The 25100-nt window shown below is 46.2% G+C and overlaps 1 pseudogene; it reads right to left on the bottom strand.

The window, feature by feature from the left end:
- Positions 1 to 15298: 15298 nt before the first annotated feature.
- LOC136659831 (5S ribosomal RNA) lies at positions 15299 to 15418 on the bottom strand (annotated as a pseudogene).
- Positions 15419 to 25100: the final 9682 nt, after the last annotated feature.

Raw genomic sequence — 25100 nt, forward strand, 5'->3', positions numbered from 1 at the left:
CCTCCCCCACCCACCCCCCACCGCACACACTCGCACTCGCACTCGCACACCCTCGGCTGGAGAAACCCCCCTCCCCCTGCCTCCCTGCCGGCACCCCTCTGCCTCCTCCTGGGCACTTCTTGCCCCTCCTGCTCCCCCTATTTTTTCCCCCAGTGACTACACTACTGCTGGAGGGGGGAGAGAGAGAGAAGCCGGGGAAGCAGCCAGATCCTTTCACACGTGGGATCAGCTTAGCTCAGCTCCAGCTCAGGCTCCTTCCTTCCTTCTCTCCCTCCCCCCCCCGCGCGCACAGCCATCCTCCCTTCCCCAGCCAGCCAGGCTGCTGCTGCTGCTCCGGCCCCTCCTCCGCCTCCTGCTGTCCTTAGAGCGCACGTGGGGCGGGGTTCTAGAACGTTGAGTATCCAATTCGCGTGACGTCACAATCACCGCCGCGGCCCCGCCCCCTCCCGCCTGTCCTTCTGCCCAGGGTGCTTTCCTCTCCCCGCACAGGAGCCAGCAGCGTACCGGTGGCTGCCTTGCCTTGACCCTGACCTGGATCCTGCGGGGCTGCGAGCTCAGCACACATGCGCTGCTGCGCTGGGAAAGCCAGGCCACCCCTTCTCTTCCTCTCCTCCTCCCAAACTTTCCCACGTTCCCCCTTTCACCCTGCCCAGGGTGACCAGGTGCAAAGGGGGAGAGCGCCGGCCTCTACCCTTAAACGGTGCTTCTCAAAAGGTTTTAGCACCAGCACCCACTTTTTAGAATGACCCACCAAAAGTGATGCCATTAAACCTGGAAATGAGGTCATCAATCCTGGAAGTGACATCATGAAGCTGGAAAAAAAATTTTGAACATCCCCCCATTTGACAAAATCAAAATAATCAAAAAATTAAGAGTTTGCAATAAGTATATGTTTAGGGGCCCAATCCTATCCAGTTTCCCAGTGCCGTTACAGCTGCACCAATTGGGCATACACTGCAACTTGTGGTGGGGCAGCAGTCACAGAGGCCTCCTTAAGCTAATGGAAAATTTGTTCCTTTACCTTGGGGCTGCATTGCAACTGCACATGTGCTGGAAAATTGGATAGGATTGGGCCCTAAGCCATTTCTGCCCAGTGTTGCGTATACACATCAGGGACCAAAAGTGTACACCTGTGGGCCAGGCAGAAATGGGTTAAAATTTATTTAAAATAAGGATAAACCTTCCTAACCCTGCCAAGCAGTCGCTGATCTGTTCAGAAAAAATTCCCCCAAACATCCCAAATGCTGGAGCATAAAAACAGCCCTGCTGGATCCTGCCATAGGCCCATCTAGTCCAGCTTCCTGTATCTCACAGCAGCCCACCAAATGCCCCAGGGAGCACAAAGACAGCAAGAGACCTGCATCCTGGTGCCCTCCCTTGCATCTGGCATTCTGACATAGCCCATTTCTAAAATCAGGAGGTTGCACATATACACCATGGCTTGTAACCTATCCTATCCACACCCAGAAGTATGCCCCATTCTATCATTGTTAAAAGCATATACAAAGTAACCCAGTGGTTCTCAAATGTTTTGGCATCACTTTTAGAATGATAGAGCCCAACCTTCTAGCTCCAGTGTTGCCAAAATACAGCCCCATAGTATGGGAACAAATGCTCCCATACCTTGAGAAGGCCCCAGTGACTGCCCCTCCACCACTGTGCACACCCCACTGGCACAACTGCACCAACACTGGAAAATTGAATAGGATTGGGCCCACAATCTGTCCAGGACCCACCAAAAGTGATGTCATTCATCCTGGAAATGATGTCATTGCTGAAGTGACATAATCAAGCAGGGAAATTTTTTTACATTCTCCCATATGACAAAATCAAATTAAATTTAATCAAAAAGATTAAGAGTTTACAATAAGTATATGTTTAAACATTTATTTCAGCCATTTCTGCCCAACATTGCATAAATGCAACAAAGACCAAATGTGTACACCTGTGCACTGGACAAAACTAAGTTAAAATTAAAAAGAACCCTCCTAAAATTTCCAAGCAGTTGCTGATCTGTTAAAAAAAATTTCCCAAACATCCCAAAGGCTGGAATCCTATCCACACTTACTGGGGAGTAGGCCCCATCATTGTTAATGTAATTCATTTCTGCCCAGCCCACAGGTGTACACATTTGATTCCTGTTGCGTATATGCAGTGTTGGGCAGAAATAGCTTAAAAGCATATACATAGTAGCTTGTTCAAGTTATGTTGGTATGTTTTGTTACATTTCCCCAAATGCAGTCACATACCAGGGTAGCATCAAGTCTAATATGTTAAAAATAAAATACATATGGAAATGAATGAGCACCCACCTGAAACTGACTCACAACCCATCTAGTGGGTCCCCACTCACAGTTTGAAAGACACTGCCTTTAACTATTGTAGAGATGAGGGAATTTGGGCAGGTGCAGTTCAATATGGAAGGATCTAAAAAGCTGCACCTGCCCAATGCCCTCTTCTATACAATGGTTAAAGGTATAGACATTCTGTTCCCCTTTGCATCTGATAACCCTAACTCTGTCCCAATTTAGCTGCCCTTAATTTGGGGGGACTGGGATGGAGAACAGCGCAAGAGCTACAGGGGAGTAGAACTGTCTTCCAGCACAGGACCCTTTGAAACCCTCTGCTCCACCCCCTTTTGTATGAAGTGGATTTTACTTTGGTAGGGCAGGAAATACACTCTGCACCTGCTCTAAGACACTTCCATTTATTATAGTGCAGGGGTGGCCGAACTGTGGTCCATGAACACATGGCTCTTTGATATTTAATGTGCAGCTTCATAAATATGTTGGCTGAGCTCCTTTTTGCATCATAATACAAAAAGTAAATTAGAAATTTTCAAACTTTATAATTATTTATTGGGTATAAAATGAAAGTCCACTTGATTAAAACATAAGTTTAGTGTTCAAGGTGAGTAAATATATTTAAGAATGTAAATGCTTCTTAAATATTGCAGCTCTCAAACATCAGAAGTTTATTGTATGTGGCTCTTATGTTAAGTAAGCTTGGCCACCCCTGTTACAGTACAGCAGAAGAGAAGTTGGGGCCCTGCCCAGGGTGACCAGTGTCATAACCACTAAAGAGGATAAGGCACCCCAAAATGTAGGACATCCAAGAAACATGTAGAATATGAAACATGACACACACACAAAGTTAAAAACGTTTGTATATTAATTTTATGTGGTTAATTTAAACACTATATTACTTATTATTAAATTTAAAGCTGTATTATATGTAATTTATTAATTACAAGAAGGCTATGTGCTGTCTGCAAGGGCCTGATCACAGCGAAAAGGAGGACATTTAAATTGTGTTCCAGGACACAAGGCTAAAAAAGAGGACATGTTCTGGTCACCCTCGGCCTCTGCCCCTAAGTGTGCCGAATCTGCATGCCAAGGTCAACAGGAAAGAATATGTGATTATTTCATGTACTTGGGCTTAGTTGCAGTCTAGTAAAGGCACTGGGGATAATTCCAGAAACTTAAAGGAAAAAAAGTGGGTTTTGGGTAGATATTGGAAGGGAGAGAGGCATGAAACAACCCGCAGGAGATCCATGCATAAAGGGGAGCCATGGAGAAGGGATGGAATCATTTGAGGACACTGTTTTGTCTAGTTTGGGGCAGTTTCATACACTCCAGAGTCAAGTCTTGGCCTTTGAAACAGTGACGGCTTCAGAGCCTTAGCACAAAGTAACAGCGCCCTCCATTGTATGGTGTGTTTCCTCAGAGTTTAAGTTCCAGCCAGGTGAACCTGTGATAGCAAAGGCCAGCCAGGATCACAGCAAAAGCCTGTAGGTGGCAGAGTCTATGCCATGCATAGGTGCCACTGGATGCATGAGCTGCCCCTGTTGACCCTTGCCCTCATTTCCTTCTCCTCTCTCAGTTGTTTCCCTGTGTTGAATTTCAGATTGCACACTCCTTGGAGCAAGGCCTGCCCTCTTGGACCTTGTCAAAGCATCAAGCATGTTGATGGCTTTATATAAACAGTTTGTGCCCCAGTCAGGCAAGATAACTCCATGCTGGGAAGCAGATTCCTGCATGCATAGACCATGTGGACAGAAATTCATGTGTGCACCACTCCAGGCCCTGTTGAACTGACTGGATGATACCAGAAGAATTCTGCATCCCCATCTGGATCCATGACTCATGGTACATCCCAGTCATTGCACGATGATCAAGGTCCACAGACATCATGATATGTATTTTATATTAGTGTATGTGCTTTTTTTTTTAAACCACAAATCACCTTAAGCAAACTCTTAGAAATTTTAGCAAGATAAATGCATTTTAAAAAATTAGAGTGCCCTTTAGTACAGTGGTTCCCAAACTGGGGGTCGGGACCCACTGGTGGGTTGCAACCTGATTTTTGGTGGGTCACCAAAAGGGTGATGGAAAGATCAGATAACTAATTGCCTTAAGCACTGAGATTATAAAAAAATCAGATACTGTAGCTGCTAATTATCCACAAAGAGCTCAGCTCCTACAGTTTGCAGGACAGGGTTTGCGAATTGGCCTGCAAGGAATTGAGCTCCTGCAGTTTGCAAGCATGTGCAACTATAGGGAGATAAATGTTTGAGGGTCTTTTTCTGTTCATTACTAATAAATAAATAATATTTCTGGATCTCCTCTTTTAAAAGTCTGGTAAACCTAGGTGGGGCCTAATAGAGTGTTGTTTCAAAAATTGTGCTAAAAAGTTTGGGAACCACTGCTTTAGGGCCCAATCCTATCCAATTTTCCAGTGCTGGTGCAGTTGTGCCAGTGGGGTGTGCGCTGCATCCTGTGGTGGAGGGGCAGTCACTGGGGCCTTCTTAAGGTATGGGAACATCTGTTCCCTTACCATGGGGCTGCATTGTGGTTACACTGGAGCTGGAAAGTTGGATAGGATTGGGGCCTTAGTAGGTTATGAACTGGCAAGATACTTGACAGGGGCAATTTGTATGGTTCTAAAATTCTCAAAATTATTCCTCTCTTCTTATAAGGCCATTATTTTGGTCTACCATTGATGAACTAGCTAGCCAGCTAGTGCGCGTACGCGCACGCACACACGCTCTTGCTCTTGCTCTCGCGCGCGCTCTCTCTCTCTCTCTGTGGCTTCAGAAGGAGGATTAAGAATTTATACCCTACCTTCTTACATGCACCTTAAAGCAGCTGTCAACATTTAGAGCATTAAAATGAATATACACTATGGAAAAGAAGAGTGTTTTGTCCCCTATAATTGATAAACTATATTTATGGTTCTTGAGTTATATGAATGAAATATTCAGTTATATAAAGGTCATGTCAGTCAATTGAGGTACTTGTATATATGGGGTTAGAGGGATTTGTATTGCTTGTCATGATAGATATAAACAAATTTCTCTTTTTTCAAGAGAAAAAAAGGTAGCTAAACACAAGAGTTAACCTCACAACTGAGTTTAAAAAATCAATTCAAATTTAAAAGAGGTAACTATGGCCATCTCAACAAAAAATCTAGTGCTACTGAAAACCTGAGATAACAGGTTTAACTTTGCCTAAAAGGTAACACTACACAGCCGGCAAATGTACTGAGGAGCAGCACAATTTAGGGGACAACACTAAAAAGGCCTTCTGTCCTGTAGTCACCTAAGGGCATCACCTAAGGGCAGTCACCTAAGGGCGCAGTCCTAACCCCTTATGTCGGTGCTTTCCGGCACCCACATAAGGGCAATGCAGCTCTGAGGTAAGGGAACAAATATTCCATTACTTTGAGGAGGCCTCCATGAGTGACACCCAACTGCATCCCAATGGCACCCCTATGCCAGTGTTGGAAAGCAGTGACATAAGGGGTTAGGATTGCACCCTAACTTAAGGTGGTAGAAGGTGAGGACTCCCAGAGAAAGGCACGTGGATGATGGGCAGGGGTGTGTGGGAGAACATGGTCCTTCAACTAACCTGAAATCCTGGGCTACTTAAGGTATTAAAGGTCAATAACAACACCTTTATTTGAACCCAGCTAATGAGACTCTAGATTTTAGAATTCTAGATTCTAGAGTTTAGAATAAATGTTGAAGGGCAAAATCTGGGGGCAACTTTAGCATATGGATTTCCAGGAGGAATATTTCAAGTAAAGCACGGGCCTGAACTGCTGACTTACAAAGCCAACCCACAATCACATCTGCGTTTCTAAAACAAACCCCAGAGGGCACAGATGTTCTGCAGGTGAAATCTGCATGTCAGCAATTTCAGGCCAAATACCTCTTGAGGTTTTACTTTTCACTTTAATGCAGTCATGAATGTGCTTTAGACATTTGGTTGGAGCAGTGATGCTGGGCAAAGATGGAGGTTAACCTGAGTTACTGGGAGGGGGGGTTGGTTTACAGCAGGAAAACAGTCCTGGACGAAACGCTGTCTCCCACCAATGGCATCACTAGCGTTTTTGTCACCTGGTGTGGTAGGCCGGTGCCCTTATGATGGACCTCCTCCCATGCAGTGGGTAGGGCGATGCCACAAGTGGTGGGTAAGATGATGCATATCACTCCACCCCTGTTTGTTTTTTGGCTATAACTTTTGATAGAATAGAGATATTTCAACACGGTTTGTTTCATTGCATTCTGCATGAAATTATGCATTGAATGATACAGAACATGATGGTAGTATTCAAGATTTAAAATTTTTTGGCCAATAGTGGTGTCACCCTGTGTCACCTGGTATGGCCCACACACCCCTAGCAATGTCACTGACTCCCACAGTGATATGGCTCCAATTTAATCTGGAGTCTCAGCCCCTGATTCTGTAAAAAGAGACGCCAGGGATGCCAATAAAGGAACTCCCATTTTTGCAGTTTGGCCCAGGGATATTACATGTTAAGCAGGAATATTCAGGCATGTGAGTGATGTTTGCTTCCAAAATCCACACTAATGATGTAAAGTCCAAATCCAGCCCTCAGTGTGTTGGGGCAGGTAGTTGGTGAAAGTCAGCAAGTACAATAAGGTATAGAGTTGTGGCAAAGGTTTACTAACACTGTGTGGCTGACATCTTAAGCAATATACTCAGGGGGGGGGCAGCAAGATGAGAAACTTTTGCAATGTGGTGGCAGACTGCTGGCAAAGATGCTTCATTTCCAAAAATAGAGGCCAGGCCTGTGTGGGATTTCTGTCATCTGCTCTGGAAGGAAGCCCTGATTCTTCAGAGTGCGGCGACAGGCTGCGGTTGCTCTAATGGTGCGGGACAGTCACTCTGTACATGCTTAGGGACACATTATCACAGAAATGCATACAGTATGAAGGAATGTCCCATAACAAAAGGACATGGGGTGAACTACTGCTGCATTAAAGTCCTGACAGGGCTTGAGGAGGGAAGGAAAGAGTGCTTAACCTTTTCCTTGCCAGTCACTTTTCCCTTGGGACTTCCCCACCGCCACAATTGCTACCACCACACTTGTTCAGGGCTTCTGTTTATACCAGTAAAAACACAGGTTTGGAACCCTGCAAACTAAAAGCAACTAGGAGGAGGGGAAGTTTCAGGGTAAAAGGTTGTTGTTAAGGCAGCATTTCCCAAACATTTACAACACTTGGAGTTGGTACATGTTGATGATGATGATGATGATGATGATGATGACACACCCCAGAGCAGCAAGAGGGAAGCTGTGTGGGGCTCCAATTCCAGCTGCACAGCTTACAGGGAGTTCTGCTTCCCATGACCTTAGGCACATTCACATGACTCTTGTTTGGGTTGCAAACCCTGGTTTGGGAACCACTGCTGCAAGGGCTACATAAAGATAATAGCTGTGAAGTGTTTTACACACCCAGAAAGCGGTATGCAGAGTATTATTTTTTAAGAGCCACTTTGATGTGCCACTTTTTGACCTCAATCAATCAAACAAACAAAGTACCTCACAGGCCCTACTTACCGCTCTGGTAGCTGCAAATTTCCAAAAGGATACTTCAGTTCTTTAAAAGGGGACACTTCTCAGGGTCCCCATTCCAGTGATCCTCTCACCTCTCCTTATTCAAAGCTTCCCCTGGAAGGTAGAGGAAGCTATTCAGAAATTGCATGATGCTAAGTTGCCTTCCCCTGGTTCCCAGCTTAAATATAATCAGGTTGGCTGAAGTGCTTGGTGGCGGATCACAGCCATAAACAGTCTCCCCAAAGGCCTGATCCCATATGCCACTCGGCAGGGCTCACGCTTTAGTCTCCACAGGGGCAATTTTGCTTGCAGGTGATGCTGCAAATAAAGGAGACTTGAAAGGGGTTCTCAGTGCTTTAATCAGAATCCTTCTTTTTGTCTTCTCTTCAAAACCTAATTGTATCCACCACCTTCCAGCCCCCCCCCCAAAGAAATGGGGACAATTCAAGTGAGCAGAGGGAATAGGATGAATGCTTGTGATGTCTTAGACATAAAATGCTATTTCAAGGTCAAGGGGAGAGTGTGTGAGTGTGTGTGTGTGTGTGTGTGTGTGTGTGTGAGAGAGAGAGAGAGAGAGAGAGAGAAATCCAAATTGTTGTCCCTTCAGTTCCCATCCCCCCCCCCCTGGTAAAAATCATTTTGGACATCAGACATTTTTGAGTTGGGGATATATTTTCTGTTTATTGTAATTAAAGCAATGATTCAATCATTCATTATAGGAATTGCTCTGTACAGACAATAGCTTCACAGAGTCTTGGACCTGGTATACAACTATCATTGCCCACAATACACCTGCTTGGATTTGTGTGTTCCTCAATGGTCTCTGAAAAAAATTGAGAGGTCAGGCAAAAGTAGAGATCCGGCACAGCCAGCAGGGCTTAGGGTATGTGTCATAGACAAGGTCAAGCAGACAGTTCGGTTCCCAAAGATGGAAGTCTGGATGGTTCATGCTTAGTTTTAATTAGAGAGGGCCAGTCAGGCCCCTATTGGCTCTCCAGATCACCTGGTCCAGCTGGTTTGATGACGTGCAATACCCTCTCTGACCATTATCTGGGTGGCACTGCAGTGCAAGAAAGACTAGTCTAAAGTTCTCTCTGCCTAAAAGGGCCTGGCTCAGGTTTCTGGGGGCCCTGGTCTGAGATACACATAACTTGGTGTCTTGCAGACTTGTTGAGCTCCCCCATCTGGGCAATTCATCATTAGTGAAGACAGTGGCGTCACTAGGATTTGCGTCACCCGGTGCGGGAGGCCTGCGCGACACCCCATGCAGTGGGCGGGGCAACGTCCCAGGTGGTGGGTGTGGTGATATACCATCACCCCACCCTCACTGGTTTTTTGGTTGTACCTTTTGTTAGATCACAGATATCCGGCCCGCGGCCAGCCTCTTGTCCCCTGAAAGCCTCTGGCCCTCTCAAATGAACATGACCAGAGCTGTGCTCTGATTGCATCTGGAGGGTGTTCTGAGGGCTGGAGTGAATGAGCCTACTCATTCAGTTATTCATTCATCTAAGTTCCACCTCTAATTTATTTATTTAAATTTTATATTTAAATTTTTTTCTAGCCCTCAGCACTGCACCAGATATTTCATGCGGCCCTCTGCCCAGAAAGTTTGGAGACCCCTGTATAGTCAATAAGACAAATTCGTGAGAACTAAACGAACCTCCAGGTTCAAAGGCAATTTACCTTCGAACACCAGTTTTTGAAGGAGCAGAACCATAGTCAGGATTCTAGAGGTGGGTGGGCAACTATTTTTTCAGTGTGGGCAATTAACAGCCCAATCCTATGCATGTCTACTCAGAAGAAAGTCCCATTATAGCCTAGGGCAGGGGTGCTCAATAGGTGGATCGCGATCTACCGGTAGATTGCGAGGCAAAATGAGTAGATCGCGGAGTGCCGACCCCCCCTTCAGGTGCCTCTGGGAGGAAACGCCGGGAGTCAATGGGGCTTACTCCCAGGTAAGTGTGGCTAGGATTGCAGCCTCACAGCCTAATCCTAGGCATGTCTACTCAGGAGTAAGTCCTGTTATACTCAGTGGGGCTCAAGGTACACCAACATACATTGTACACATAAATGTTATATGTTATGATGGCGTGAACATTGTAAAAAAAAACTCTGGTAGATCTCCGGGCCTTGCTGGGTTTCAAAGTAGCTCTCGAGCCAAAAAAGTGTGAGCACCCCTGGGTTAATTGCTTCCTATTCATTGGGACTTCACATGTTCAGGTACAAGTGAGGCTTTGCCTGTGAACTCATTGGATGGTGTGGCAAGTAAATGTACCAGTGCTACACCACCCTGTGGCAACCAGTGTGTGCGTGTGCCAAGCCAAAAAAGTGTGAGCACCCCTGGCCTAGGGCTTACTCCCAGGTAAATGTGCATAGGATTGTAGCCTAAGGGCCCAATCCTATCCAAATTTCCAGCGCTGAGGTAGCTGCAATGCAGCCCCACGGTAAGGGAACAAATGTTCCCGTACCTTGAGGAGGCCTCCGTGACTGCCTCCCCAACACAGGAAGCAGTGCATACCCTATAGGCAGAGCAGCAACGGCACTGGAAAATTGGATAGGATTGGGCCCTGAGCTGGGTATATACAATGTACTGGTGTGCAAAATGAAAGGGTGGGCAAACTGCTGACTCAAGGTGGGCAATGCCCATCCTGGCCCCCCTCTAGCTATGGCCCTGTGAAGGAGAACAACAGAAGGGGAGGGCTTTTGCTGGCGTGTTTGTGGGCTTTCCAACTGGCCACTGTTGGAACAGGACTTCAGGGTCAAACTGCCCCTTGTACAGGAGATCTGCAATGAGACACCCCCCCCCCCCGACATTTCCATGTTAACTTAAAAGCAGCCACTGGGGCAGAGGGGAGATCAGGAACATGGCTATGGGAGTACTGGGGAGGAATTAACCCTTCCCCACTAGGTTGTTTTTCCAATCAAAATTCCATCCTGAAGCAGCTATTAACACCACTAGAGGTGTGTGTGGGGGTAATATGGGGCATTTTGTTTCTCCCACAAGGCTAGAAGCAGCTTCAAGAGGACAATTTCAATCAGGGTAACAAGAAAGGAAAAATAGTTAAGCCCCCTCCTCCTCCTGTCCCAATCTGATTCAGAGCAGCTGCTGCTCAGTTAAAAAAATTAAAATGCCATAAGATTCTATCATGGCTCACCCACATCGCATAACATTTCTTACAGTCTTAACGACATCAAATGGTCACGCAAGAGAAGGCCGATATAAAAATGAACCCAAACAAAGCCTTTCAACTCCCACAATTTCTCCAGGCTACTATATAGTATATCAAGGTTCTTCAAGCCATTCCTCATGTCAAGGTGTCCGTTTCAGAATAGGGGTTAATTTCAACATTCAGCAGAGTCAAACAGTCAGTCTTGTCTCGTTCTGGATTGTCCCCTTTCCATAAGAACATAAGAAGAGCCTCGCTGGATCAGGTCAAAGGCCCATCTAGTATAGCTTCCTGTATCTCACAGTGGCCCACCAGATGCCTTAGAGAGCACACAAGACAACAAGAGACCTGCATCCTGGTGCCCAACCTTGCATCTGGCATTCTGAGGTAGCCTACTTCTAAAATCAGGAGGTTGGACATACCCATCACGGCTTTTAACCTGTGATGAACGTTTCCTCCAGAAATTTGTCCAAACACCTTTCAAAGGCATCTAGACTAGGCACCATCACTACATTCTGTGGCAAGGAGTTCCACAGACCAATTACATGCTGGGTAAAGAATTTTCTTTTGTCTGTTTTAATTCTCCCTACATGCAATTTTAGTGGATGTTGGCCTGGTTCCGGTGTTGTGTGAGAGGGAAAAGAACATCCCTCTATCCACTCAAACTATCCCCTGCGTAATTTTGTATGTCTCAATCATGTCCGCCGCCTGGAGCCTTTTTTCTTTCCAGGCAGCAGGTGGCAAATGCTATTTTTTACATTTCCTCACTGATGAGGAAAAAATACATTCAACACCTTGCACATAAGCATATGGGTCATCAGGATGGATAGAACTTTCATGTGACATACTAGCTTTCTAGCTGCAAGAAGTTATATTTTTTTTCATGGCTTTCCCCCCACTGAGTTGCAGCAATGGGTGAGCTAAGGCATCAAGACACACTCCATCAGTTCAGCTAGAACCCACAGCCATTTGGTTCCTCCACTCCCAAAAACTCCTCCCTCAGAAGGCTTTTCACCTGAACATTTCTGCAATTTTATAGAGATACCTCAATTGACTGTGTTTTTTCTTTCCACCTTTTCATGCTTTCGTTTGGTCTCTATTAGACTGCAGTACAGTCTCTGCTATTATTAAATCTATGTACAACACTCCAAAATATTGTGTGCAATAATGAAAGTGCAATTAATTTCATTAATATTTATATTTGTCATCATAAACTGTTGAAGTGTAATGGCTATGGGATTGAGCTATAAATCAGAAGTCCCTGGTTTGAATTTTGTCTCTCATGAATTCTCAACTGGTGGCCTTAGGGTCCAATCTTATTCAACTTTCCAGCACTTATGAGGCCGCAATGCAGCCCAAAGTTAAGGGAACAAATGTTCCTGTACCTTGAGGAGGCCTCCATGACTGTCCCCTTATCACAGAATGCAGCACACAGCCCATTAGTATGGCTGCATCAGTGCTGGAAAGTTATACAAGATTGGGCCCTTAGGCAAGCATCTCTCTCTCAGCCTCAGTCTTCCCATCTGCAAATAGGGAATACTCACCTCACAGAGTTGTTGTAAGGATTACAAGGAAATGATGGTGAAATGCTTTGAACCCTCAAAACTGCTATAAAGATTATGATCATTGATTAAAACACGTGAGCAGAACAAGCAGCCCATATGAACATCTACAGAATGTGGTGATGCAATCCAGGGAAAGTTGTGCTGCTCAGTTCTGATGCATACACGTACTGAACTGGCCCTACGTATATTGTAGGAAAATAGGAACTGGGCCACCACAAATATTCAAGGAAGTGGATAACATGCATATCATTTTGTGATTCAAAACAGGCATGACCCTCTAACAAACGAGATATTTTGGGAGCGGAAATGGTCCGTCCTTGCTTAAAATGCTTGTGCATAAATGTTTTATTTCTTCCAACCTGTGGACTCTGACATCAGGGTCTTCTGGGGCACGCACCCCAAATGAATGGAACATGACAACATCTGCATCTCCTTTCCAGGAAGCAAGATGTTGGACTTTACCGGCCTTTTTGTCTGATCCACCAAGGCACTTCTTAGGGCATAACTAGAGGCAACATGCAAGGCCGGCCCATGCATGAGGCCAACTGAGACGATCACCTCGGGCAGCGGATTGGCAGACCCACTCACCTCCACATCTCCACCTCTTCCTCCTACTTGCTGAATTGGGAAAGGAAAAGGGGAACAGAGCAGAAGTGTGGGGGGAGAGTGGTGAGCTAGATCTTTGGAGACTCTCCTCCATACTTCCTTTTCTGCTTCATTCCCTCTCTGTCTTCAGTCCAGGAGTTGGGAGGGGTAAGGGCTGGCACATCATGGGGGGGGGGCACATTTCACATGCTGCCTCTGGCTGGCACAGATAATATGAACTGTGAAAGGAACTCCTTTGTATGGCTACAAGCAGCTATAGCGTGGGATTTAACTCAGGAAATAGGTTCAGGGGTAAAAGAGTAAGTACCCCTTTTGCATCACAGACCACGTTCCCATCAGGCCCATACTGTCACTGCACCTGCTTTTCAAAAAAAATAAAACAATATTTGGCATTACACCCACCTCTAATTTCACATGTGCTTGATTTAGACATTTTTGAAAAACTGCATGTGCTTAATACCAAAACCTAATTTATGCTCACAATTTTTTGGAATAACGCAGTCAAACATGCTCTCCTGTGCACTCCTGCATAGTTTGCTGACAGCATTGCCATGTCTTATGATAAAAAACAAGTTTAATATATATGCTGCTTTTCAAAAACTTCACCCCCACGTAAAACAAGAGGTGGATGTAGAGTCACATAACTCCTGTACCATCTCAACCTTTAGAAAAACTGCTGTCACCACAATCACAAAAATGCCACAGTCACCCTGGTGGCTGTCTGTGTGCATAATGGCAGGGCCTATATTTCTTCAACAGCTAGGAAATGTGCATACGACCATTTGACGTACCAATGTAATCAGTGTACAAAAAAGAACAACGGAAAAAGTCAGAAAAGATTGTAGCAGTGGCATAGCTAGAAGGGGCTAGATGGTTCCCTGCAAAAAACTTAGTGTTGTGCATCCCCTCTAGGTACGCCAGTCAATAGTAGTACTATGTATAACTAATTCATGACAATCAGTGCTCCTCACAGTAAACTTATATTCTAACTTGACTTCATTAGGTAAAATCCTGGAGTGGTTCAAGTTTATAAAATAAAAAAAGAGGACCAAGTGCACCCCTGACATTTGTATAAAAGCAACCTGCGTGGATGGAGACTACTGCCCTCTGTTGGACACACTATGAAGCAGCTCCTTGTGTCTGTTCTGTTCTGGGGGAATGAAACAAGCCAGTCTGGTCACTAATTTAAGAATCCCTTTTATGCATACATCTATACATCTTCACCAGGTGTTGCCTCCCTTTTGCTCTAGCAACCTGGAATGGCTCCAAAGGGTAGGGAATGCTTGCACACTGCGGTGAGGTGCCGTGCAAAACTTAGTGCATTGCACCCCCTTTAGCTATGCTACTGCTGAAATTACAGAGGGAGCCAGGGAGGTTCAGCCCCCTTATCTTTTATTCTGGCCCCCTTAGCTATTCTTTTCAGAAGGTTATGCGAGGGGGGAGGGGACTTGGCTCAACTGGGAAGAGTCAAGGGTGGAGCTTGGGGATTTCATCCAGGGACCCTCCACCTGTTCTTTCATCCATCATTCTTAGAAGTCTAGTAGGTACTGGTCCAGATTTTCTCACATGAGATTTCTGCTTCCTCCTACCCCATCACACGATCTGTCTTTGAATGATTCATATTTCTGTTTAATGCAAGATTACAAATGTAATAATGCAGAGGCATGATGGCACTTGGCTCATCGGCGCTAGCGCAAGGAGAAAAATGGCTTTCAGTTTTAGTTCTCAAAAAGAGTGGCTTTTCAGGTCTGGGACTGGAAGAGCCAACTGCTTTGATGACCCAGGGCCTATCAAGATGCTCCAGCACCCAGAGTGATGTGCCAAATGGGCTTTGCACTGCCAGAACACTGCTAGTCCCAACAACAAAAGACCTTTGATGGTGGTGTGAAAGCCAGGTAGTTGTCGTGCAAATTCCAGGCAACTGTGCATGCCTTGCAAATGGGCGGTGGCATGGCGCACACACAGCAGCTGCTCCAGAAGCCTCCATCAGTTCCATTAAGTTGGCAGCAGAGGTGTGTTATGAGCGGGGAAGGGGAGGGCAGGATGGAGCTGGGGAGGGCTGGTTGGCAACCTTCAGTCTCGAAAGACTATGGTATAAGCCTACAGCGCCCAGCATTCCCAAGCGGTCTCCCATCCAAGTACTAACCAGGCCTGACCCTGCTTAGCTTCTGAGATCAGACGAGATCGGGCATGTGCAGGGTAACAGTTGCTGCAATTATATAAACACAAAGCACCACTTTCTGCACTCTAACTTTTGGAAAACACCAAAATCCTGAAAGAAATTAAGTCATTTTCTCTCACCTCTATCCATAGGTGATCAGGCAGCCTACAGAGTGGAGGAGTAAAAAAAATGGACTTGAAAGACCCCTGTCAAGAGCACCAATACTAGTCAAAAATGGTAGATGGATCAAAAATCTTGACTCAAGAGGAGGCCACTCCGTATCAGTATTTAATATAAATACTCCGATTCAGCAGGGCAGAATAAACCAGCTGAAACAGTTTTTAACTAAGGGCCCAGTCCTATCCAACTTTCCAGCACTGATGCAGCTATGCCAACAGGGTGTGTACTGCATTTTGTGGTGGGAGGGCAGTCATGGAGGCCTCCTCAAAGTACGGAGATATTTATTCCCTTACCTCAGGGCTGCATCAGTGCTGGAAAGTTGGATAGAACTGGGCCCTCATTTTTTATTTTTTTTAATGAGCAACTAGGGGTTGATATCCTTCTATATGTGCAATTATTTTAAAATCTAATAAAATATTAAATGACCCCCCAAAAAGAAAAGAAGCACTGAGTTCAGTGGGACTTATTCCCAAGCAAGAATACAGGTCTGTGCTGCACCAGCATATTTTTGCAACACACACGGAGCCTCCCAGTCGTGGAAACCCAGTTCCTTTGAGTTAAAGCATCACAAAGGCAAACAAAAGGTGATGGGGTTTTGGAAAACTTCTTTCCCCATTTGAAAACCAACAATTAGAGATTTCCGAAAGTTGATTTTTGGGGAGGGTGGAGTGGGTGGGTACAAAAGGAAAATAAATTCAAAAAAACAAAAAAACAGATTGCTTGTCCTCAATGTGCTCTTGTTGGTTGATGTTATGATAGTCAGAGGCTGACATTATGTGAGAAGAGCGATGTATCATCAGAACAGCATTGTTCCGAGGATGTACGATGCTAATACATCACCGGAGCGATGGAGCTTTAATGATGTATGGTGTCAAAATGGCCCTGGCCAGGAAGAAAACGTCCAAGAGACTCCGTCCATTTCGATTTATAATCAGGAAAAAACTTTCAAAATTGGTTGTCTCTTTCCTTTGTCAAAGTTTCACTGATGAAGAATAAAGTTCAAGGATAATGGCTCCCCAGCGGAGGAGCTTCAAGGCTTCAAGGAGTTTAGATTCACACTATGCTTTCCCCATGATTGCACTACGCACTGATCCCAAGTTGAAGATCCTTGTCCATGCTGGTCTTGCAAGTGGTTTAACACGTACCAACTGCAGGTCAGCATAGGTTTAGCAAAGGAAAACGAACACCTTTGTCCTCTCCCACTCTTTGGGCATCCTCCTCTCCCTGTAACAATATCACTGAGATACAGCTCCGCTTAACATAATTGGATATGAACATATATGAAGCTGCTGTTTGTCAAAAACACTGGTCCATCTAGTCAACACTGATTGATAGCAGGTTCCCCACTGCTACAGACTCAGGGATCTTTCCCAGCCCTACCTGGAGATGCTTAAGACTGAACCTAGCATCCTTCTGCATGCCAAGCAAGTGCTCTGCCATTGAGCTAAGGCCTCTCTCCTAAACAGCAACTGCTACAACCAGTGGTGTAGCTAGAGGGGGGAGTAAGGCACTAAGTTTTGCAGGGAGTCTCACCATGGCATGCAAGTGGTCCCTACCCCTCTGCTTTGAAGCCATTCCAGGAGGTGGGAGCAAAATGGAGGCGCAAGCGAATGCCAGAGAAGACCCAGAGAAGAGACAAACACCTCCGTTTTGCTCCCCTTGCCCAGAATGGCTCAGAAGGGGAGGGGGGCTGCTTGCACCCCACAGTGAGGCTCTCTGCAAAACCTAATGCTTTGCACCCCCTCTAGCTATGCCATAGGTTACAACACTTAAGTGCACGATGTAAAAATTACAGAAAGACTTTCTTCAAAATAATTGTTTTAGCAGTATGCAAATTTAATTAATAAACCAAATGCTTCTTTATAGGATTTTTACTGCCGTGTTTTATTGATGTTTTATGTTTTGTATTGTATTTTAATTGTGGAAAGCTGCCTTGGGGCATTGCATTTTGCACTGGGAAGATGGGATATAAATATCTAAAATAAACGGATAAAAGCTTATCCGATTAAATCAACTAAGATTTCTCTAATGGGGTGACAACCCTATAAATATTGGAACTTGAGTAGAGTATCAGTATTACTCAAGTTATTATCATCAGTTTCCGGGAAGGGTTGGTTTTCTGCTAATTGCTCCCCCCTGACCATGTTTTCCCTTAGCCCGTACCCTCATCTAGCATCAACTTTTAAAACCTGCAGTAACTTTTATTTGAACTCAGGCCTAGAATGAGGAACACACAATGTCCCCAGTTGTTTCCACTGTGTTTATGTCTAAAATTGCTGCTACGTTCCTTCCTTAAGACTGATCTCTCTTTCCATTTTAGTTTCACAAAACAATGTGAACGAAAGAAATCTTCATAAAACTGTGTGTGCGCACGCATGTATCTTTCCAGTGAAGCTATCAAAGACTCCATAAGGGTTAGCCACCCATCATCTCCATCACATCTGGAGCCTGGAGAATAGGAGGCTGAGAGGGGATATGATAGCGCTCTTCAATTACCTGAAGGGATGTCATATGGAAAAAGGGGCAAATTGGTTCTTAACCATCTCCGAAAGTAGAACTAGATCCAACAGGTACAAACAGCAAGAGATTCCGATTGGACATCAGGAAAGAATTCCCGATGGTAAGGGCAGTTCGGCAGGGGAACTGATTGCCGAGGGAGGTTGGATTCTCCCTCACTGGAGATCTTCAATCAAAGGCTTGACAAGCACCTCCTGGAGATGTTCTAAGAGAATTTCTTAGAACATTTCTTAGATGTTCTAAGAGGAAAAGGTATGTGAACTTTTAGTTGAAAAGCGGTATATAAATACTGTTAATAATAAATACTGTTAAATACTGTTAATAATTTCCTTCTACATGCAGGGGGTTAGACTAGATGACCTTTCACATACCTTCCAACTCTAGGATTGTATGATTCTAAGGGCACAATCCTATCCTGTGCTGGAACAGGCAAGCCTTACAGCACATTTGTGACCCTCCTAGGCCGGTGCAAGGGACTTGCGCCAGCCCACGTGAGCTGAGGACTGAGCTGTAAGTCTATCATATGATGGCCAGGATTATGCAGAGAAGCCACTACCGATCAATTTTCCCCCATGCCACCAGAGACTGTCAAGTGGAGCATTGGAGCCTTGTGCTCCCAGAGATATTCCATATATCTGGCTATACTGAACTTCCAAGTCCAGAGGCAGTGAGATACTGAATACTAGTTGCAAGGAGCAACTGCAGGGCTGACCTGTTGCCTTCAGGCCCTGTCTGTAGGCTACCTGGAGCCCCTGGTTGGATACAGGATGCTGGACTAGATGGAGGACTGACATACACACTTCCATTGGGTTGAGAGAGACTGAGTGGCCCACAGTCACCTAGCAAGCTTGCTGGCTGAGTAGGGATTTGAACCCTAGAAAGGTCTCAAACTGACCAGAGGGCCATCTAGTCCAGCATCCTGCTTCACACAGTGGCCCACCACCTACCTCTGAGAAGTCCACAAGCAGGGGAGAAAGGTATCCTCCTTTCCCATCACTGCTTGCCTGGAGATCTGTGCTGAATCTGGAGGTAGCACACAGCTACCATAACTAGAAGCCCTTGAGAGACCCTGCCCTTCATGAATTTTGTCCAGTCTTCCTTTAAATCTACCCAAGCTAGACTAGGGGCCATTGCCACATCTAGTGGCGACAAGTTCCACAGACTAATTCTGCACTGTCATCTTCCTGGTTCTAGTTTAACCACTGTTGCCAGTGCAATGCAGCAGACACTGTTGGATGTGAATTTGGAAGACCAATATGCTGCCCTGAGTTCTTTGGAGAAGGGGTGGGATCTGGGCCAGATTGCTAAGGTGAAGTCTTGTGTGGGACCTCCCCATGGCACCGTCTACCCCACCCCCATGGCACATTGGGTGCTGCCACTCCCACGGTACTGAAGGTTCCAGACTCAGCTCAGCTAGGTCAACTTCCTGATGGGCATGGGCCCTTGTCCAGCCCCCAACCCAATATTACCGCTGAATGGGATAAAAGTGGAAAATATAACGAAATATAACTTAACCACACAAGACCCATGATAGGGCAGGGCAGAGATCTTGCTGTGGCCAAAGTTTAAGAATATTGTCAGGAAGAAGCTTAAGCGAGTGTGGAAACTTGCGCATTGCAATTAAATGGATCCTACAGCAGCTTAACTTGGTTGCATCATAGTGCCCAATGGATGCATTGTTTCAGGTATAATTAAAGGATATATATAGGAAGATACATTCAATTGGTCCACTCTTGTAACAAATGGACCCAAGTTACTGCTTGCTCTCAGAGAAGCTATTGCCGTCTGGGCAAGTGGCCCAGAAAAACGCATCTCGAATTGAAGCAGGGGATAAGAGGTAATCCTTGGCATCCTGAAGGTGTGAAACTAGAGTATGCTTTTTAGGGTACTGTGAAGTACAGCCCCACAGCTTGGCATCCACAGGGCCCCAAATCCCACATGAATGAGACATGATGTGCGGAACGGTAGGTAGACCCTGGGGTTTTGTCTCAGCAGAGCCCTCGCCACTTATCTAATCTCAGTTTTCCTAATGATGTAGTTAGAATTAAATTAAGGTATTTGTAATCTAGTTATAAATGCATACACCAGGCACATTTCATCATGACTTGCGTAGTGCTGGTATTTAAAGGAGATGCCTTCTCCCGTTTTGTGGGCCCCTCACATTCTTTCCATTTTATTTGAATACATGTCTCACTTGTGGCTAAAAAAGAGAGACCAAAAAATGGTCCAGAGTTACACTCCATGAGGAGACTGAGTTGAGCGATGACCAGTTCAGTGCATGGCAGACTGCTGTTTTGGAGGGCTTTTCCCTCCAGCCTGGATTGAACAGGAGAAACATTCTTTACTCCACTGGTCAGTCTACGTGGCAAAGTTGCACAGCCATGCCAGACTGCATTTGGCGTTGAGAACATGAGAGCGACCCCGCTGGATCAGGTTAAATGTCTTTGTCGTCCAACATCTTGAATCCCATGGGGGTCAGCCAGATTCCCTGGAAACTCTGGAGGCAAGACACATAAGCCAACATTCCCCTCCCACTGCTACTTCTCAGTGTTCATGATGACCAATTCAGGCACTTTCACCAACGTGATCAGGAGGATAAACCAACTGCCGTACAATGAAAAGCTGAAACATCCAGGACTTCTTCATTTAGGAATAAGTTGCTTCAGTACCCCTAGCTGGGTTCTCAGTTCAAGGAGGGCTACTTTGCACATGAAACAGAGCAGACTTCAAGCAGCACACTGCCCACCTAAAATAAGGATATGATACTGACTGCCCACCTCCATCCACCTCCATAAGAACATAAGAGCCTCGCTGGATCAGGCCAAAGGCCCATTTAGTCCAGCTTCCTGTATCTCACCATGGCCCACCAAAAGCTTCAGGGAGCACACAAGACAACAGGACACAATCTCTGTCCTAGTGCCCTCCCCTGCATCTGGAGGGATGCATTTGCATCTCTGCTGCATCTTCATCTCCCAGTCCCTGGATTGGAAAAGGAAGAAAGGGATGAAGAAGAAGAGGAAGTGTGTCAGGGAAGAGAGGAGAAAAGTGGGCTACAGCAGCATTTCCCTGCCATACCACTTTGCATGGTCCACCTATTGGAAGTAGCACTGAAAGTAACTGGTGGTGACATCATCACAAATTCCTTCTGGGTTGTGAGACCAAATGTGATGTGACAAACATGAATAAGAAGCTCAGGGTGGACAGGAGGGCTTTTTGGAGTGTGGAAAAGCATGCTCTGGAGCTCTGCCCACCCAACCAAGCCTCCTACTGCTGTTTTGTTGCATCACATTGCTGGTCTCACTGCCGGGAAGCAGGTTTCCAGGGGTCCCATGCATATCACCAGACACCACCCTAAGTACCACCAGTGGTACTCATACCACTGGTTGATAAACACTGGGCTAGAGCACCCTGTCATGACTTTTCCAATCCAGGGAGTAAGAGGAGGAGAAGCTAGTTCAGAGGCGTCAAACATAAGGCCTTCGGGCTGGATGCGGCCCACGGAAGCTCTTTATCCGGCCCTCAGGCTCACCAAGCACCAATGACTTCCACACATTGCCCAGGAAACACTTTGTAGAGTGTGCAGAATTCATTTGCTAATTCATTCATTTGCATTAAAATGCAAGTGCAGTCTGGTGTCTTCTTGGGGGGTGCAAGGGTAAAAAGAATGCCAGATGCGTGGGAGTGGCAGAGAGGTGTAAGCATCTTGTGGTCTTGTATGCTCCCAGAGGCATCTGGTTGGCTGCTGTGAGATACAGGAAGCTGGACTAGATGGGCCTGTGGCCTGATCCAGCAGATCTTTTCTTATGTGCATACTACAAGGAGGAATTTCCAGGTAAAGCATCCCTCACATGCGCAATGTTCTCACATCACTATCGCTGGCTCTCCCTCTGCACATTTTGCTGGGCAAAAACACAACCCTCCTCGCCAAACCGCGTTGGGGATCAACAAACGGCATAAAATCTGCATGGAAGCATTTAATTAACAAAAGGAAAGTAAACAAACCAGTCAACTCTCCAAGGTCAGTCAATAAACACCAGCAATTATGAGTTGTCATTTGCATAGCGTCAGAAGCAGAGGCACTGCCTGCATGCAAAAGCACCTCAAGCTGAAGAATCTGCCCTGAGGACCTTACAGTCCTTGCAGAGCAAAACAATGACATAATGTTAACTTGGGTGAGTGGGAAGCCCGCAGTGCCTTAATGGTGCCCCAGGCATATAAATTAAAGTTCTATCTTTGCCATAGCCAGCAAATAGTGCTGAGTCACCCGCTGCAGGATGGTAATTCCGTTTTTTGTATTGTGAGCTGCTGATTAGCGGGGCGATTAAAATGGATCCCACAGCCATTTTACAGAAGCAAAGAGTGTGGCCGATTCAGCAACTGGCCTATTGGCCCAGTCACATGATCACACCCCAGTCCTTGCATGACCCTAATTCCTTGGACTGTGACTATAAGGTGATGAACCCGAAATCTGTGAGCCACAGTCTTCCCAAGCCACTGTCTGAGAAAGGAAATCTCACAGGCGGACCTGAAGACCACTCTTCTAAAACAGGAACTCAAAACCCCTGCAGTGATGTGGGGCTTAAACCGGCAATCATGCGACTGGGAATTGTCTTCCTGTGCAACCAGGGCAGATGGCTGGAGGAAGCTACCTGAGATGGTTCCAGCCAGGAATTTGCGAAACCTCAAGAGATACTGAAGAGCTAATTGGATGCTTCTGAGGGAGATACTCTTAGTCTTCACTATGCTGCTGGGGGAGGCCACCTGCTAGTCAGATAATTGCAGATTCCCAGCTTCTTCTTATAATCCTGCAGCCTTCTGTTAGAATCTTCTCTCAACACCCCAGTCACTCCCCTGCAAGTCTCCTGTGAGATGGCAGGCAAGAGGCATTCCTAGAGGTCACTCAGGGCCAAACAGAGTTCCAGGGCCGCCAGCCAAGAGCAAGGCTTGGCATATATCAGGCTTTCTGATACTTGGGAGATAAGCTGAGTTCTGCCTCTTCTTGCAGCAGCTGCCAACGTGGGTTGGGTTTCTTCCAGGTGGCAGTGCTGGGAGGGGGGTCTGTCAGGGCACATAGACTCCCAGTTGCTCTAGTATATGCTGGATCCAGCTGCGGGATCCCAAGGAATAGGATGTCTCCAGTTCTGGTTCTAGGCATGGTCTGGTCCTGACACTTGTCACTGCTGTTTGCTGCATCCATTTCACTGCCGCGGAACACAAGGAGTTGCATCTGCAGTGGCATTGGCTGTCAGTTCCTCTCCGTGGTTTCAGGCAGAGGGGTCTTTCCCAACACTGCCTGGAGATGCTGCCGGGGATTGAACCTGGGACCCTTGGTACATAAAGGGTGTGCTCTACCATTGAGCTCCACCCCCTTCCCAAATCTTATCCAGTGTCCACACTGGCCTCTGCCAGGTTGGTACTGGCCAAAACCAGGCCAGCTATGAAACCCTGTTGAGATGGGACCCAAAGTGCTTTCCGCAACAAGTGCAATGATGATGTTTTCTAATGCAATAGGAAAAGAAAACTTGCCGTTATCTATTTTAAACTCTGTCACGAAAGGGATAATTGAGATGGAGTTCCATCAAGGAAGTCGTGCCAGTCTATATCCACACCATCCATTTTACCCAGCGCTTTTTAAAACCGTCCGCGGAGAGAAACAAATGCATCATGAAGGCAAGTTGTACATTCTCAATGCCACACACATCGCCCAGTCTGGGAGTACAAACACCATCCGTCTTTATTTTGGGGGTGTTCCAGCTTCGTTTTATCATCATAATGGATTGGAAGCAATGAAGTAAGCTGTATTAATGTAGGAAGCGGATTTGGGGGAAGCGGCGGCGACTTAGGGTTTATTATTTGGACCAATTCAGGACAGAACCTAAAGGAGGCGAGAGCTCAACAAGATCAGAACCAGGCTGGAGCCAAGCTAGGGTACTCATCTTGAGCACAGCTGCAACCGGGAAAGGGGCGGTTGCATGGGCAGCCCTCGTTGCCACGAATAGCTTCTGATGAAAAAGCAAAATGTATCATACTGACGGTTTAGGATTCTCTGAGACTTGCGCAGTGGCATATCTAGGGCCAATGGCACCATGGCAAGCACTGAAATTGCGCCCCTCATTCCACCAAGTGAATTTAGTCAGCAGACTACACAGAGAAGGTGGGACAGGGCTGGCTTCCCACCCCGTGATCTCCCCAGGTGAATGTATGCAAAGAACCACAGATGCTAAGCTCCCCTAAAGAAAAGAAATGAAAAATAGTGTTCGTTTGCTTCTTTTTGGAGGTCCTCTGAAACTGGTGCAAAAATGCACCATTAGCTGTGATGCAGAAACACACTCTTGGTAGAATGTGGGTTAAGTCTCTGCCTAGCGCCCCCCTTTCAAGTGACACCCAGAGCAGATGTCCCCACTTGCCACACCCTAGATACACCAACTGTTACCTTGCACATGCCTGATCTCGACTGATCTTGGAAGCTAAGCAGGATCAGGCCTGGTTGGTACTTGGATGGGAGACCGCCTGGGAATACTGGGTGCTGTAGGCTTATACCATAGTCTTTCGAGACTGAAGGTTGCCAACCAGATACACCATTGCATTTGGTGAATAGAGAAGCTCACCCATTGCTGGGCCTCAGCAGGGGGGGGGGGGTTGGACTCCAAGCAGCCCAGTTCCAGAATGCAGCAGAGCCAGCTGTCATTTCGGCAGGTGCCACAAGAAGGGGAGCCAAAGTAGCAGTCAGTAAGTGGCTGCAGGAGCTCAGGCAGAGGCAAGATGCCTGAACTAAGCTTGAACTAAGAAGCAAGACTGAAACCAGAGCTGTACAGGGCCTGCTGGGCAGAAATTGGCCCATGGGCATAGCTTGGGAAGTCAGAGTGGCAGCACAGCCTTTATGGCATCCTCAAAGGAGAGACCTCAGCCTGCTAGGTACGCTGTGGCACAGGAGGAAAGAGAGTCAGGTTCACTGGGCTACAGCGTTCAAGAAACTCCAGTTCAGATCCCTCTAGTGACTTATGTCCATCAAATGAAGGTTCTTGGAGGTCATGTGACGCC

This window comes from Tiliqua scincoides, chromosome 8 (genome assembly GCF_035046505.1).
Source record: "Tiliqua scincoides isolate rTilSci1 chromosome 8, rTilSci1.hap2, whole genome shotgun sequence".
In the NCBI taxonomy this organism is placed as follows: domain Eukaryota; kingdom Metazoa; phylum Chordata; class Lepidosauria; order Squamata; family Scincidae; genus Tiliqua; species Tiliqua scincoides.